Genomic DNA, 11,823 nt, shown 5'->3' with positions numbered 1-11,823 from the left:
GTTGAATCCTGAAAAGTTGTCAGTTGCTATGGTAACGAGACTGCATACATAGCGTACAGAGAGAAAAAAGTAGTTTTGAGTTGTTTTTTAGCGGTTTTCCTGCGTTATTTCCCACTTTGCTCAGGCGCAATGCACTCAATTAATAATACCTGCATCTCCAGATTTTATTTAGTTCTACTGCGGCAGCGCGAATCGTTTTTAATTTGCGCTCCAGCGTTGTGCGCATGCGCAAAATTTCCGGATATAAACGAACCATAAGGTAAATAAATCATACAGTTTAATTACGCCAAGGCTGATGTTTACAGATAGTTATTACCAAAAATAATTTATTTTAAGATTAGAATATCCCATCCGACCAATAACGGAAATGAAATGGAAAGTATGTTTAATATCTGCTTAAAGGTTGTTATTTTCAAACTGTACTTTAAATCAAAATTCAAGGGTGTTATTTCTTGCAGAAAGTTAGTTCTTGCAACACAACAGCTATATTCATTTTGCAAAAAAACAAACAAAAAAACCCAACTTGTTAAAAACACTAAACTAAAATTAACAGCAATTTATAGGCATTTGGGAAAAACTACAACTTAAAAAAGTACAGGCAATATGAAAGCAGTCTAAAGGTGTTATGCTTAGTCAATTCTGCTATAAAAAATAGTGTGCCTGCTCAGATAAACTGCAGTGATACATAATTCATTCCTGGTATGGAGTTCCTGAACCATCAGTCTTCCCCTGTCGCAGGTGAAATATGGTCCAGAGCAACAAAGATGAGATATAAGATGGCAATTTTCCTCCCAGAGCACCGTGGATAAATAAATACTTGCTGTTATTACATCTCTCAGACAGATATAAAGTAGTGTGGTGCCTATTTAATGGTGAAATGTGACCTCCTCTTCAAACACAGGATGGGAAAAAAAAGGTCACCGTCTGGCAAAATATAACATGGCCTTATTTTATTTTTTTTGCTCTATAAAGCACAAAGGAAGAGATGCCAGGTGTCTTTAAATAGACTGACTTTATAGTTTTGTATTTGTTGGCATAATAAAAATGCAAGTATGAAAGTTTTAGCTCCAAATGAGGAGGGAATATTCGGATCTTCCTGTACTCTTAAATAATTTAAACAGCCTGATGTGAACTTATTATTCAATCGGCCTGAGGATGCACGTACAATAATTTAAAGACATCATTAAGACTCACCTAATAATTGCTATTGAGATAATGAATATTCCTGGCTTCCTCCGGATCTACTTGTTAAATTGCTAAAAAAAATAGAATAAAATAACATCAATGTTCTAAAAGATGTGCCGATTAAAATTTTCCAACTGATGCTTCTTTAATCTGTGACAAAACTTCTTGAAACTTCCTTATACCAGCCAATATTGTCACGTTTCCACCCTTTAAAAATGAGAACCTCCAACCTAAATCTGCAAAGTCTGCTGTTTTTTTGTATGATTTAATGTAACTTTCTGCTTCAGACTGACTCCTCCACAACAGCAGTTCAGTAAAAGTTCAGTTGAAACTCAATCCCTATAGATGATTATATAAGGTGGTTATTATATTTCAGCATTCTTTTTAGCAGCTATCGTTCTTATTTTACTTATACTGTGACAACTATTCAACCCTTTTAGTGGGAATATTTAATACGTTAACATAATGAATTACTTTCTCTATAATCGCTCCTTAAAGTATAAATGGCAGAAATTCTTGTTACCTATTTATAATAGAAATTATTTATTATTCTGCTAATAATTGTGAACAATTGGTTCCCAATCTGATATTTTCTCACCCCTTATCATATCTGAGGCTGTTTTCTTTTTCCATTTTTTGTTTTCATTTGAAAATGAAAACAAAAAATGTTTTCATTTTTTGTTTTTTTTTATTCTTTTCATCTTTGTGATTTCGTTTCTTTCGGTAACTGCAGAAGTTGTTGTAAAACCCTGAGTGAAGTTGACCACCCAGCTTCTTCAAATTAGACAAAAATGGTGCCAAACGTTAAATTTTAGTTTGTGCCGCTGTCATTGTAAAGATATTAAGAAATGTTTCCAGAGGTCATGGAAGGTCAACCGAACCCCTCACCTTCTTCAAATCAGACAAAACTGGTGTCAAATAAACTCGGCTACGTTTGTGCAGCAAAACCTTTTTTGTTTGTGCTGCTTTGGCTTTGAAGATATTAATAAAAGTTTAAAGTTCAAAAGATCAACCAGCCCACACTTTTACAAAATCATTCATAAAATTTAAGCGGCACAAATGTAGTCAAGTTGATTAACACCAATTTTTATCTGGTTTGAATAAAATGGGCAGGGGCTTGTTGACCTCTCATGACCTCTGGAAACATTTCTTATTATCTTTAAAAACGTTTGCCACCATTTCTGACTGATTTGAAGAAGGTGGGGGGTAACTTCACTCAGGTAAGTGCTATTTGCTTTGTGAATTAGATGCTGTGCAAGATATTTGTGAACAACTAAAAGTAGGATGGATCAGGAGCTTTGAGAAGCATCTTTGTGAAAACTGCAGCGTGTGCCTCTGTGTGAGTCATAGAGTAAGTTTCCTGTTGTTAGAAAACTGCTCAGGTCTACAGTGTAAGCGTGAAACTGCAAGGAGAGGAAAAAATCTGACCACGATTGCTCAGAAAGCATTTGGATGCTTGATAAAAGCTGGATCCAGTCGGGCTCTGATTTACAGTAATTACCCAGAATAATTGCTCATAATAAGGAACCGTTTGTGAAAACGGGGCGTGATCCAGCTGCAGAGTGGCAGGGAAGGCCTGGAACAAATCAGCAGCAGGAAGCAGGTGTTTGATCATCAGACACTCAGAAAGCTGAATTGTTTTCACCAAAATCGTTTCTAACTTATTAGCTCAAAATCTGAACTATAAACAGGGCGGCTTAAAAGTAAAGCAGCCTCACAGAGCTGATTGCCGGGGCAATTTCACGCTCGACTTGTTTGGTAATTAACGGATAATAGAAGAGGCTGTTGAAGAAGAGCATTCATCACTATGTCCATAATTTGATTCCCTTAGAAGTGGGAAAGCTAAGTGTTTTATCTCTGAGGCCAACATTATATCTCCTCTTATCTTATGCCTACATTTGTTTTGTTTTTGCCAGAGCGAGGCATAAAGATGCTGGCATCTGAGCTATCCTTTCAGGACTTTGTTGCTTTCTCTTCAGCTACGTGCCTTGCTCTGTGTGGCATAAACGATCCAGGCGTGTTGAACTGACACATTGTGACCAGCTGGAACATTGAACCTTTCAGATACAATCAGGTTTCTGTCAAAAAAATGATGTATTAATACAGCCCAGGGCTTTGCTAATGAGGCTCTCCTGTTGCTGCAGTTCCTGCTTCACAGAAATTATTCTTAATGCTCAGTGCAATGTAGCTAAGACTCTCATTCATTATTTCACCGCATGATTCTGGTTTCTTCATGTTTTTTGAGATAGATTCACCCGTAAAAGCACAAACGTGGAAAAACAAGTGGCTTTGATTGTGAGAAATGCAGAAACTGGGTTACAGGCCTGTCACAATAAACAATAAATCAATCATTTGCACCAAACATGCAACAACTGAAGCAAATTACTCTGAAAAACTAGTGTTTAACTGATTTAAATAAGCAACATCCATCCAATTTCTCAGGTTTTTACTACAAGCTGGGTTTTAATTATTTTATTACAGATTCATATATGTGGTTTGGATGTGACCTGAAATATTTTTCTCCTCGTCTTTGATCAGTTCTGCGCTTCATGTGACATAAAAATCATGGTTTGGTTCTGCTCGGCTTTATTAGTGGATTTGCATCAGCATGTCTGAAATAAGAAGGTCTGCAGTGGGTGAGAATAACGATGCTAACCGAACAGATGAAACTGGTGAAAAAACGTAGAAAACTGCAGGTATCCAAAAACAAAAGTAGAGCTCCAAAGCAAATCCATCTGTTTTCGTTTTATATTTAGCTCAGTGTTTTGACTTTATCCTTCTTTTGTGCCTCAGCTTGATAATGTAGATGTTAAAAAATTCAATATTTGCAGAAAGATTATCTTTGAAACTTACACCCGTACCGGTGCTTCAGGGCCTTGAATACAAAAAGTATAATTAAGACTTACTTTTTGCAGCATTTCTGCAAAATTTCATTAACATCTCATCTTTTTATTGCTGCGACTCAGACGTCTTCCCATCCTCTCTGCTCCATTATCCCTCTCTCACTGTGTGAAGATGGGATAATGGGATAGCTTTGCACACAGGAGGGGGTGTTACATTTCATCTCCAGTCCATCAGAGGTTGAATCATTTTTCATTTTATTAGAGTTAAAATACTTTTTCCCACTTTGCTATACATCATCATTCCTAATCTTTCACAGTCTGACCCATTTCTCTGCCCAGGTGAGGATAGAGCGGTGGGGGAGGGGAGAGAAACACAAAATGAGTCAGTACATCTCTGTTAAGTTGTTAAAAGCTCATAGAAACCATAATGCTCTTAGTAAACAACATGAAACGGGGTGCGATGAGGCGGCATCTCTGTGATTTGGGGCTTTTAAGTTTAAAAACAGGCACTGTGCCCACTGCAGCACTTTAGCTGGTGATGATAAAACCACCCTGGAGTCTTTTTCAGTCTCCTCATAATGGACAGCTCAATCTTTTTTGGGGGGCCGCCTGTCATTTCACTTCACTTTGCGTAGCTTCTCTGCCCTCCTACAAGTCTGCCGTGCCATTCTCCCAACGTATGTCTCACCAACTTAGAGTTCATATTTTCTAAAAAGAAATGTTCACTGAGCTTTAACTCCGGGCGAGTGCCATTTTCTCTCTGTCTACTGAAACCGGCACGCTGACAACACAACTCCACCTCACAGTCCATGTCTGGTTCACACTCATCCATCCAAACCAAATCAAGGAAAGTCATATCTTGTGTTTTGCAGTAATCAAATCTCATTTGAATTATTATTAGATGTTGGGTTAGCTTTTCCAGACGTGAGAAAGAAAGAAATCAGTGTGTTAGTTGACTCTCTGGCCCTTTTAGGCAAAACTAATATAGCTAATAATTGGGTTGTTCCTTCAGAACGTCTTGAAATCTTCATAACATGGATTCATCCTGCTTCCAGATAATATTCCTAGATACTTTAATCTGTATTGATATGATGGCATCACGCAGTTTGTCTGAAATAACAATGTCAGCCAAACTGAATCATTTTGAGCCCTGAAGGTTTTGGAGTTTAATTACAGATAGTCAGATGAAGCCTATTTTATGCTAAAATGACCTGCCATACATGGCCTGGAGACCGTGGTAGCAAGCCATATAAAGAAGAAAATAAAGAGAGAAAACTGGTTCTTGTTGGCCAAATGTCTGACCGACCCACCTGGGAATGTCCCGGTGCTCCAGATTAGCCAATCCAGGCCTGATATGCAGTAATAAGCTCTTTAGAAACAATCTTCGCATTACTGCAGAAGCGAACGTCTTCCTCGTCTCTATTCTTGGGCGTTCAGCCAATCAGCATCAAGGAAAATGAATGCTGCTTCTGGATTGGCTGTTTTGCAACTGCTAGCAAATAGTGAGTAAAGGAGCATTGTGCCAAGGTGTTTCAGATTCCCAAACTGCATATTTGGAAAAATCTGTTGCAAATAGACTCAGGGACACAGTAAGTTGAACTTGTTGTACTCAAGAAGCAATTTCTGACATGTTTCCTCATCTTAATGGAAGAAGCAATCACTATGGCTGTACTGTGATCATCAAGACTGAAGTTATCAACAATAATATTCAGTAAAGTTGGTACAGATGTCCCCCTCCAGCAGCCTGACCTGTGGATTTATGGCAACACGGATTCATATTTCATGTTTACACCTAAACATGTGATTGTTGCAGCTGAAATCCAGACTATTCAGGCCAGTCAATGGCTTTCCAATCAGTTATTGTTCAGTTTTGTTGAACCAGGAGCGACAACAGGTTTGGCCTCCTGCTGCTGAAACCCATTTACTCTAAAGTTGGAGACGGTATTCCACTTACCTTGGTTCTAACTAGTGGTTATTTCAGCTGCTGTCGCCCGTTCTTCTCTGACCTTTGACATCTACAAGGCCTCTTTCCATCAAAACAACTCTTTCTCCCATGGTATTTTCTCCTTCTAGTGCAGGAAAATCCCAGTATAATCTGAAATATTCTTCATCATGTCATATTTCTTTCCTTTTCTGATATTTGGTGTAAACTTAACCAAGTCATCTTCATCTATGAATACATTGAGTTTCAGCTATTTGCATAAAGTCATCAGGAAGTGCAATATTGTAAAACTTTTTAACCCTTTTCTTTCTTTTTTCACATTCCAGTTCTTGAGAAAAAAAAAAGAACTGTTACGTCTTAAATATGATATTATAAGGGATGTTATGTCCCTTTAGATGGACATAACATCCATCTAAACCTGAGTCTGAACTTTAGATGCTTCGTCCTTTAGTTAAATATTTACTAACTCTGTTCCAACTTTTCAGCTCCTAGCTCTGAAATTCTATTTTCTTTCTGTCAGACTGTGTTATCTTGATATCTCTGATAGATTACACCATAGAAATGGAAACAAATTGTGACAGTGTACCTGTCACAAATCGCTTAAAGCTGGTTCTTTCTTTTTGCGTAAGAGATGGAAGCATAATACTAGAAAACATGATATCATAATGAGATGTCGATACTGATTGAGGTTATCCCATATTTAATCAACACTGTTTGTTTTCCAACATCATGATGTGCCCTCCTCCTTTTATTACCTGAGCAACATGGCTGCCGATTCGCTTTTCACGCTTTAGTATTGTAATTTGTTACAACGCTGTAAGAAGAGATGGATGAGACACGACTTTATGTCAGACAAATCCTCTTTATTTCTTCTCTTTAAACCCGTATAATACGCATCTTTTTAATGCCCCACACATAAATGGAGACAATGTGAATGTAGATTAAGATTTATGTTAGAAAGTCAGTTTAACTTGCTGAATACACTCATCGGCCACTTTATTGGGTACACCTGTCCAATAAGGTGTACCCATGTGATTGGCAAATATGGAATCAGCCAATCACACGGCAGCAGCTCAGTGCTTTTAGGCATGTAGACACGGCCAAGACAATCCGCTGTAGGGCTGTTGTAAACGATTATTTTAGTAATCGAGTAATCTATAGATTTTTCTTACGATTAATYGAGTAATCGGATAAAAACAATTATGAAATAAAATATTGGTAAATCTTCCATAACACCAGTGTTACTATCGGATATCAACATCAGTCTAYTTTTTCCACATTTGAGCTTCCCTACCAGTTACTTTTTTGTAGACYSGGGGAGCAATACGGGATATTTACGGCTCCTCCGTTCAGAAACTCATCTACCAGCCATGTTCCGCCTCCTGTTTGTTCAGACCGGGATGATATAAGTTTATTGTGCGGTTCGTCCGTAAAGCTGCACTTACCCTGTAAGCATCAACCCTCAGCCGCCCGCTGTGTTCAGTCTCTCCGCTCACCTGTATAAATCCTCCTCAGCTTCTTCCCGCCGTTCAACCAGCAGCTCCGGAGCAGAAAGGCTGCCGAACTCCCGGCATCGCGCCGGTCATTTTAAGGATGTTTATTGGTCCCACAAAAACGATGAAAACCCGGAATTATCACCAATCAGTAAAATCCCCGCGGGCCGAACTTGAAGATTGGACGTTATGCCGCTAACACGTAGCTTCCGTCAACAACTCAGAGGCGGAAGTCAGAGCTCAAAAGAAGATGGAAAAACGTTACCTGGTCTGATGAGTCTCGATTTCTGCTGTGGCATTCGGATGGTCGGGTCAGGATTTGGCGTCACCAACACGACAGCGTGGATCCATCCTGCCTTGTATCAACGGCTCAGCCTGGTGGTGGTGGTGCAGTGATGTGGGGATATTTTCCTGGCCCATTAGTACCAGTTGAGCATCACATCAATGCCACAACCTACCTGAGTGTTGCTGCTGACCAGGTCCATCCCTTTATGACCACAGTGTACCATCTTCTCATGGCTGCTACCAGCAGGATAAGGCGCCAATCATCTCGGACTGGTTCCTTGAACAATGAGTTCACTGAACTCGACAGTCACCACATCTCAATCCAATAGAAAACCTTTTGGATGTGGTGGACCAGGAGATTCGCATCATGGATGTGCAGCCGACAAATCTGCAGCTACTGATGCCGTCATGTCAATATGGACCAGACTCAGAAATATCTCAGGTACCTTGTTGAATCTTTGGATTAAGGCAAAGATTCAACAAGATTACGGCAGTTCTGAAGTCAGAAAGGGGCCCAAACCGGTACTAGAAAGGCGTACCTAATAAAATGAGTATGTACCAATGTTAGAAAGTCAGTTTAATTTGTATATAATTTAAATGACAGAAGACAGCAGTGATATAATTATACGATTGCCTAATTACATCCAAGGAAACCTTTGCGACTGAGATGTTGGGATTTTTTCTCCAGCTGAGTTTCAGTTTCTGTGTAGTGGAGGGGGAGTGAATGGAAATCCAGTTTGTTCACATGAGATGACGATGTGGCAGCACTGACCTATGAAATCACTTGACAAATTGTCCAAATTGCAGAGAGAAAACAATCCAAGCAGGAAAGCAATTAAATGTAATCTGAATGATTGCAAAGTATCAAACCCAAATTTGATAATGTGATTGTGATTATTTTGTCTTGAAACAATTCATCCTCGAATATATAAACAGCTTGAGAAATTTGAGCTGCAGGAGTTGTGTGTATATTTGATATGCTAGACTCTGATTTGTGAAACCAGGCCTTTCTTTGTGTGTGAAGCAGCTCTGTGGAGAAAGTAAACACTCAACAATCTATGTTTTTCATTAGCAATTATTGCCGCTGCGCCTGTCAGGTGAGAAAAGAGGATACTCAACATCGCCTCTCTCATTGACTCCAACAACCGAGGGACAGAGTGAATTTATCTGTGTTTAACACTCATGTTGCACTCTGTGCCAGAAAGACAGACAGCTGCAGCTAATGCAGGCTCACTAATAGCGTTTTAAAATGGAGGCAGGAGGCTAATAGCGGTTTTAGAGCAATAAAACAATAAATCGATTTATCTGCTTTTCTTTCTTGCTCCTCGTTTTGCGTCTTTCAGGTTTGCTTTCTTTTCACTTTGTAGCTGGTCTAATTTGCCAATTATCACACCTGCATGAAGTATTTTAGTCCCATGTGGAGGTAGTCGGCTTTTATTGTCTCTAATTCATTGTCTCTCTCTGTGAAACCTCCGGGGTTTGTAACTCGGGAAATGTCTTTGTGCTCAGTTGGTGCAAGTTGGTGTTTTGCTCTTCCTTCTGGGTTTCTGTTGCTACTAAAAGCAACTCGATTGCAGTCAAAAAAACGACTCGTTTTTTGACAATAAGTTTATGTTTTTGGTATCTGGAAAATGACTGCTTTCAAAACCTCTGGAATGTAACCGTTACCTAGCAACCAGAGAAGCCCAACCCGTTACCAAGCAACCCAAGCATAGCTCCAGCACATTTGGTCTGGTTTTCCCACTGCATGCGCTGTACAATGGCTGCTGGAAAAGACACGCATTTTGTTGTTGTCTTTACCGTCCAGAAACCACTTGCTGCACTCTTGCTTGTGCAGGAGGCTCCACTTATGCTTTTCAGAGATGGACGGTTGTATAACTGCGCATATCTTTGCAGTTGTTTTCACATGAAAGTGTAAACGCTGAGATGGGGTTGTGACCAGCAGAGAGAGAGAGACCCAACAGCAGCTCGTCCTTAAAGGAGTTCAAAATAAACAGGACTCAGCAGATTAAAATGTCATCATCTAAGAATGATTTTGTTCAAAAAATTAAATGATTATGTTTTTTATCGCCCATAGACCTATCCCAACCTTTTCAAGGAAACATAATAGTTCACCTTTAATGTTCTGCATGTGTGTCTAGTGAAGTCCATCCCAGGCTGTAGCCTCAAAACAACCCTGCAGAAATCCTTTGACTGTTTTCTCACAGTTCTTTTTTTGGACAGGTTTCCTCAGAACGAGAGCAGAGAAGAAAAAAAAAAAACATTTTGATCCTCTTTGCTAAGAGAAAGTCTTGGAACGGATGTATAAACATCACTGAGATTTTCATAGAACAAATCCAACATCTTGTTTTCCCTGGAAAAGCAGCTGAGGAGCCATTGAAACGTTGGAAGTCCAGTTAGTGGAAATTGGCCGGGGATCCCGCTCTGAATTGCAAAGTATGCAAATATAATTTAAATATAAATTTTATGTTGTTTTTAACTAAAAATAAGTCCCTGCATTTGATTCTTACAGAGTCAGTCACTGATTTATCTCCTCTTTTGGTTAAATTTGATGTTAACTGATTTCCGCAGAGTAGGTTCAGGCATTTCTAAATTTACATTAAATTATTTAATCAAGTTCCTTTTCTAGCTCTAAAAGTATTTACATTATTTTTAACCACCTTTCCTCTTGCTAGAGTTTATATTCCTTTCTTCAAATGCCCGGATCAAACATAACCAAATATGCAAATTAGGCGATTATGTCATGTAACGACCTCTTATAACTTTAATTATAGCCTTTAGCTGATTTCCTTGCAGAACTTGGCATGAAGCAGAGTTTGTTGTCTTTTCAGACTGCTCAGTGTGCTCTCTCCTGATCATCAGAACAAGGATGTCTGGAGGTCAGATAATTATTTCAGGATTGTTTTGTTTTATTTTCCCTTCTTCTCCTTTCACAAATCTGCATAAATTATGTCTACAGAGTTCTTCTAAATGTGCTAAATTATGTTAAAATGCTAAGGCAGTAACCAGAATTAGCTTTGCTGTTTATAACATAACTCATTGTTCCACCTGTATTAGGCTGAAGGTTTTTACTATTAGGGGTATTATTAGTACTTTAAAGCACATGTGGGGCTGTAAATAGCAGCTCAGGATTTCCCCCACTGTATTATAAGCCTGGCGGGCCACCAGCCTTTACTTGTGCCACCACCAGGCTTAACATTGATTTGTTTTTAAGTCTTTTTAAAATGTTTGCATCTTTTAGGACTTTAAAGTTGGTGTTCAGGTATTAGTCTTTAAATATTTCAATAACCCTTAATTGTCAAGTGATATTATCACATTTCCTGTCAACTGTAAACATTTTTTAACTCAAAAACACGACGGCCGTATCACCCAAACACCAGGCTTAGGAAGTTTTCTGGGGGAAACCCTGAGTTTCCTGTTATTTTATTCAGATTCTGCTCCAGCCTGCTTGCAAGTTCAGTTAAACATCAGACATGTTGACAACTATATTAGCTGTTATTTTCTTCTGACTTTGCTTGATTTGCAAGTGTTTGAAAGCTAACATGCTAGGCTATATGCAATAAGACAGCAGCTGAGAGTGTTTAGCTGTGGCTGTTTATTCGTGTCAGAGTTTGTTTACTATCCTTTTGAGCAGCTGTTGCTGCACAAACCAAATTTGCCTTTCATATGTTCCAGGGCTTTAAGCATTTATGGCGCTTTTTAAAATGGTTACGATGAAACATAACATCTCATTTGACACAGTGGATACTAAAAGCCACACATATAAAAGTCATTTATTGTGCACTGATGCAGTCGCGCTTCATCCCCAGTAGGTTTCTGATAAAACACCACGTCTGTTTTTCTGGTGACTTTGGCTTTTCTGGTGCTCTGCTGTCGTTTCTGCTGCAGCAGACTGGAGCTAATGACCAAAAAGGAGTCGCTGTGATGATCTCTGCTTTGATCCAGAAACAAACTTTCCCAAAAAGACATTTCACAGTATTTTACGACGTCTTGCATCACAGGACTCCAATGGCTTGTTTCAGTCAGAATTTGCCTCAGAACAGAGGAGAAATAGCCACACAAGAGGTTTGATGCT

At 39.0% G+C, this 11,823-nt stretch overlaps 1 protein-coding gene across 2 annotated transcripts in view; it reads left to right on the top strand.

Moving 5' to 3' along the window:
• LOC103459388 (ankyrin repeat and BTB/POZ domain-containing protein BTBD11-A) overlaps positions 1-11,823 on the top strand; it is a 42,214-nt gene that overhangs the window by 719 nt on the left and 29,672 nt on the right. The window lies entirely within an intron of this gene.

This window comes from Poecilia reticulata, linkage group LG23, assembly GCF_000633615.1.
Source record: "Poecilia reticulata strain Guanapo linkage group LG23, Guppy_female_1.0+MT, whole genome shotgun sequence".
NCBI lineage: Eukaryota > Metazoa > Chordata > Actinopteri > Cyprinodontiformes > Poeciliidae > Poecilia > Poecilia reticulata.
The sequence above is the reverse complement of the archived record's forward strand: the minus strand, read 5'-3'. Positions and strand labels throughout refer to the sequence as shown.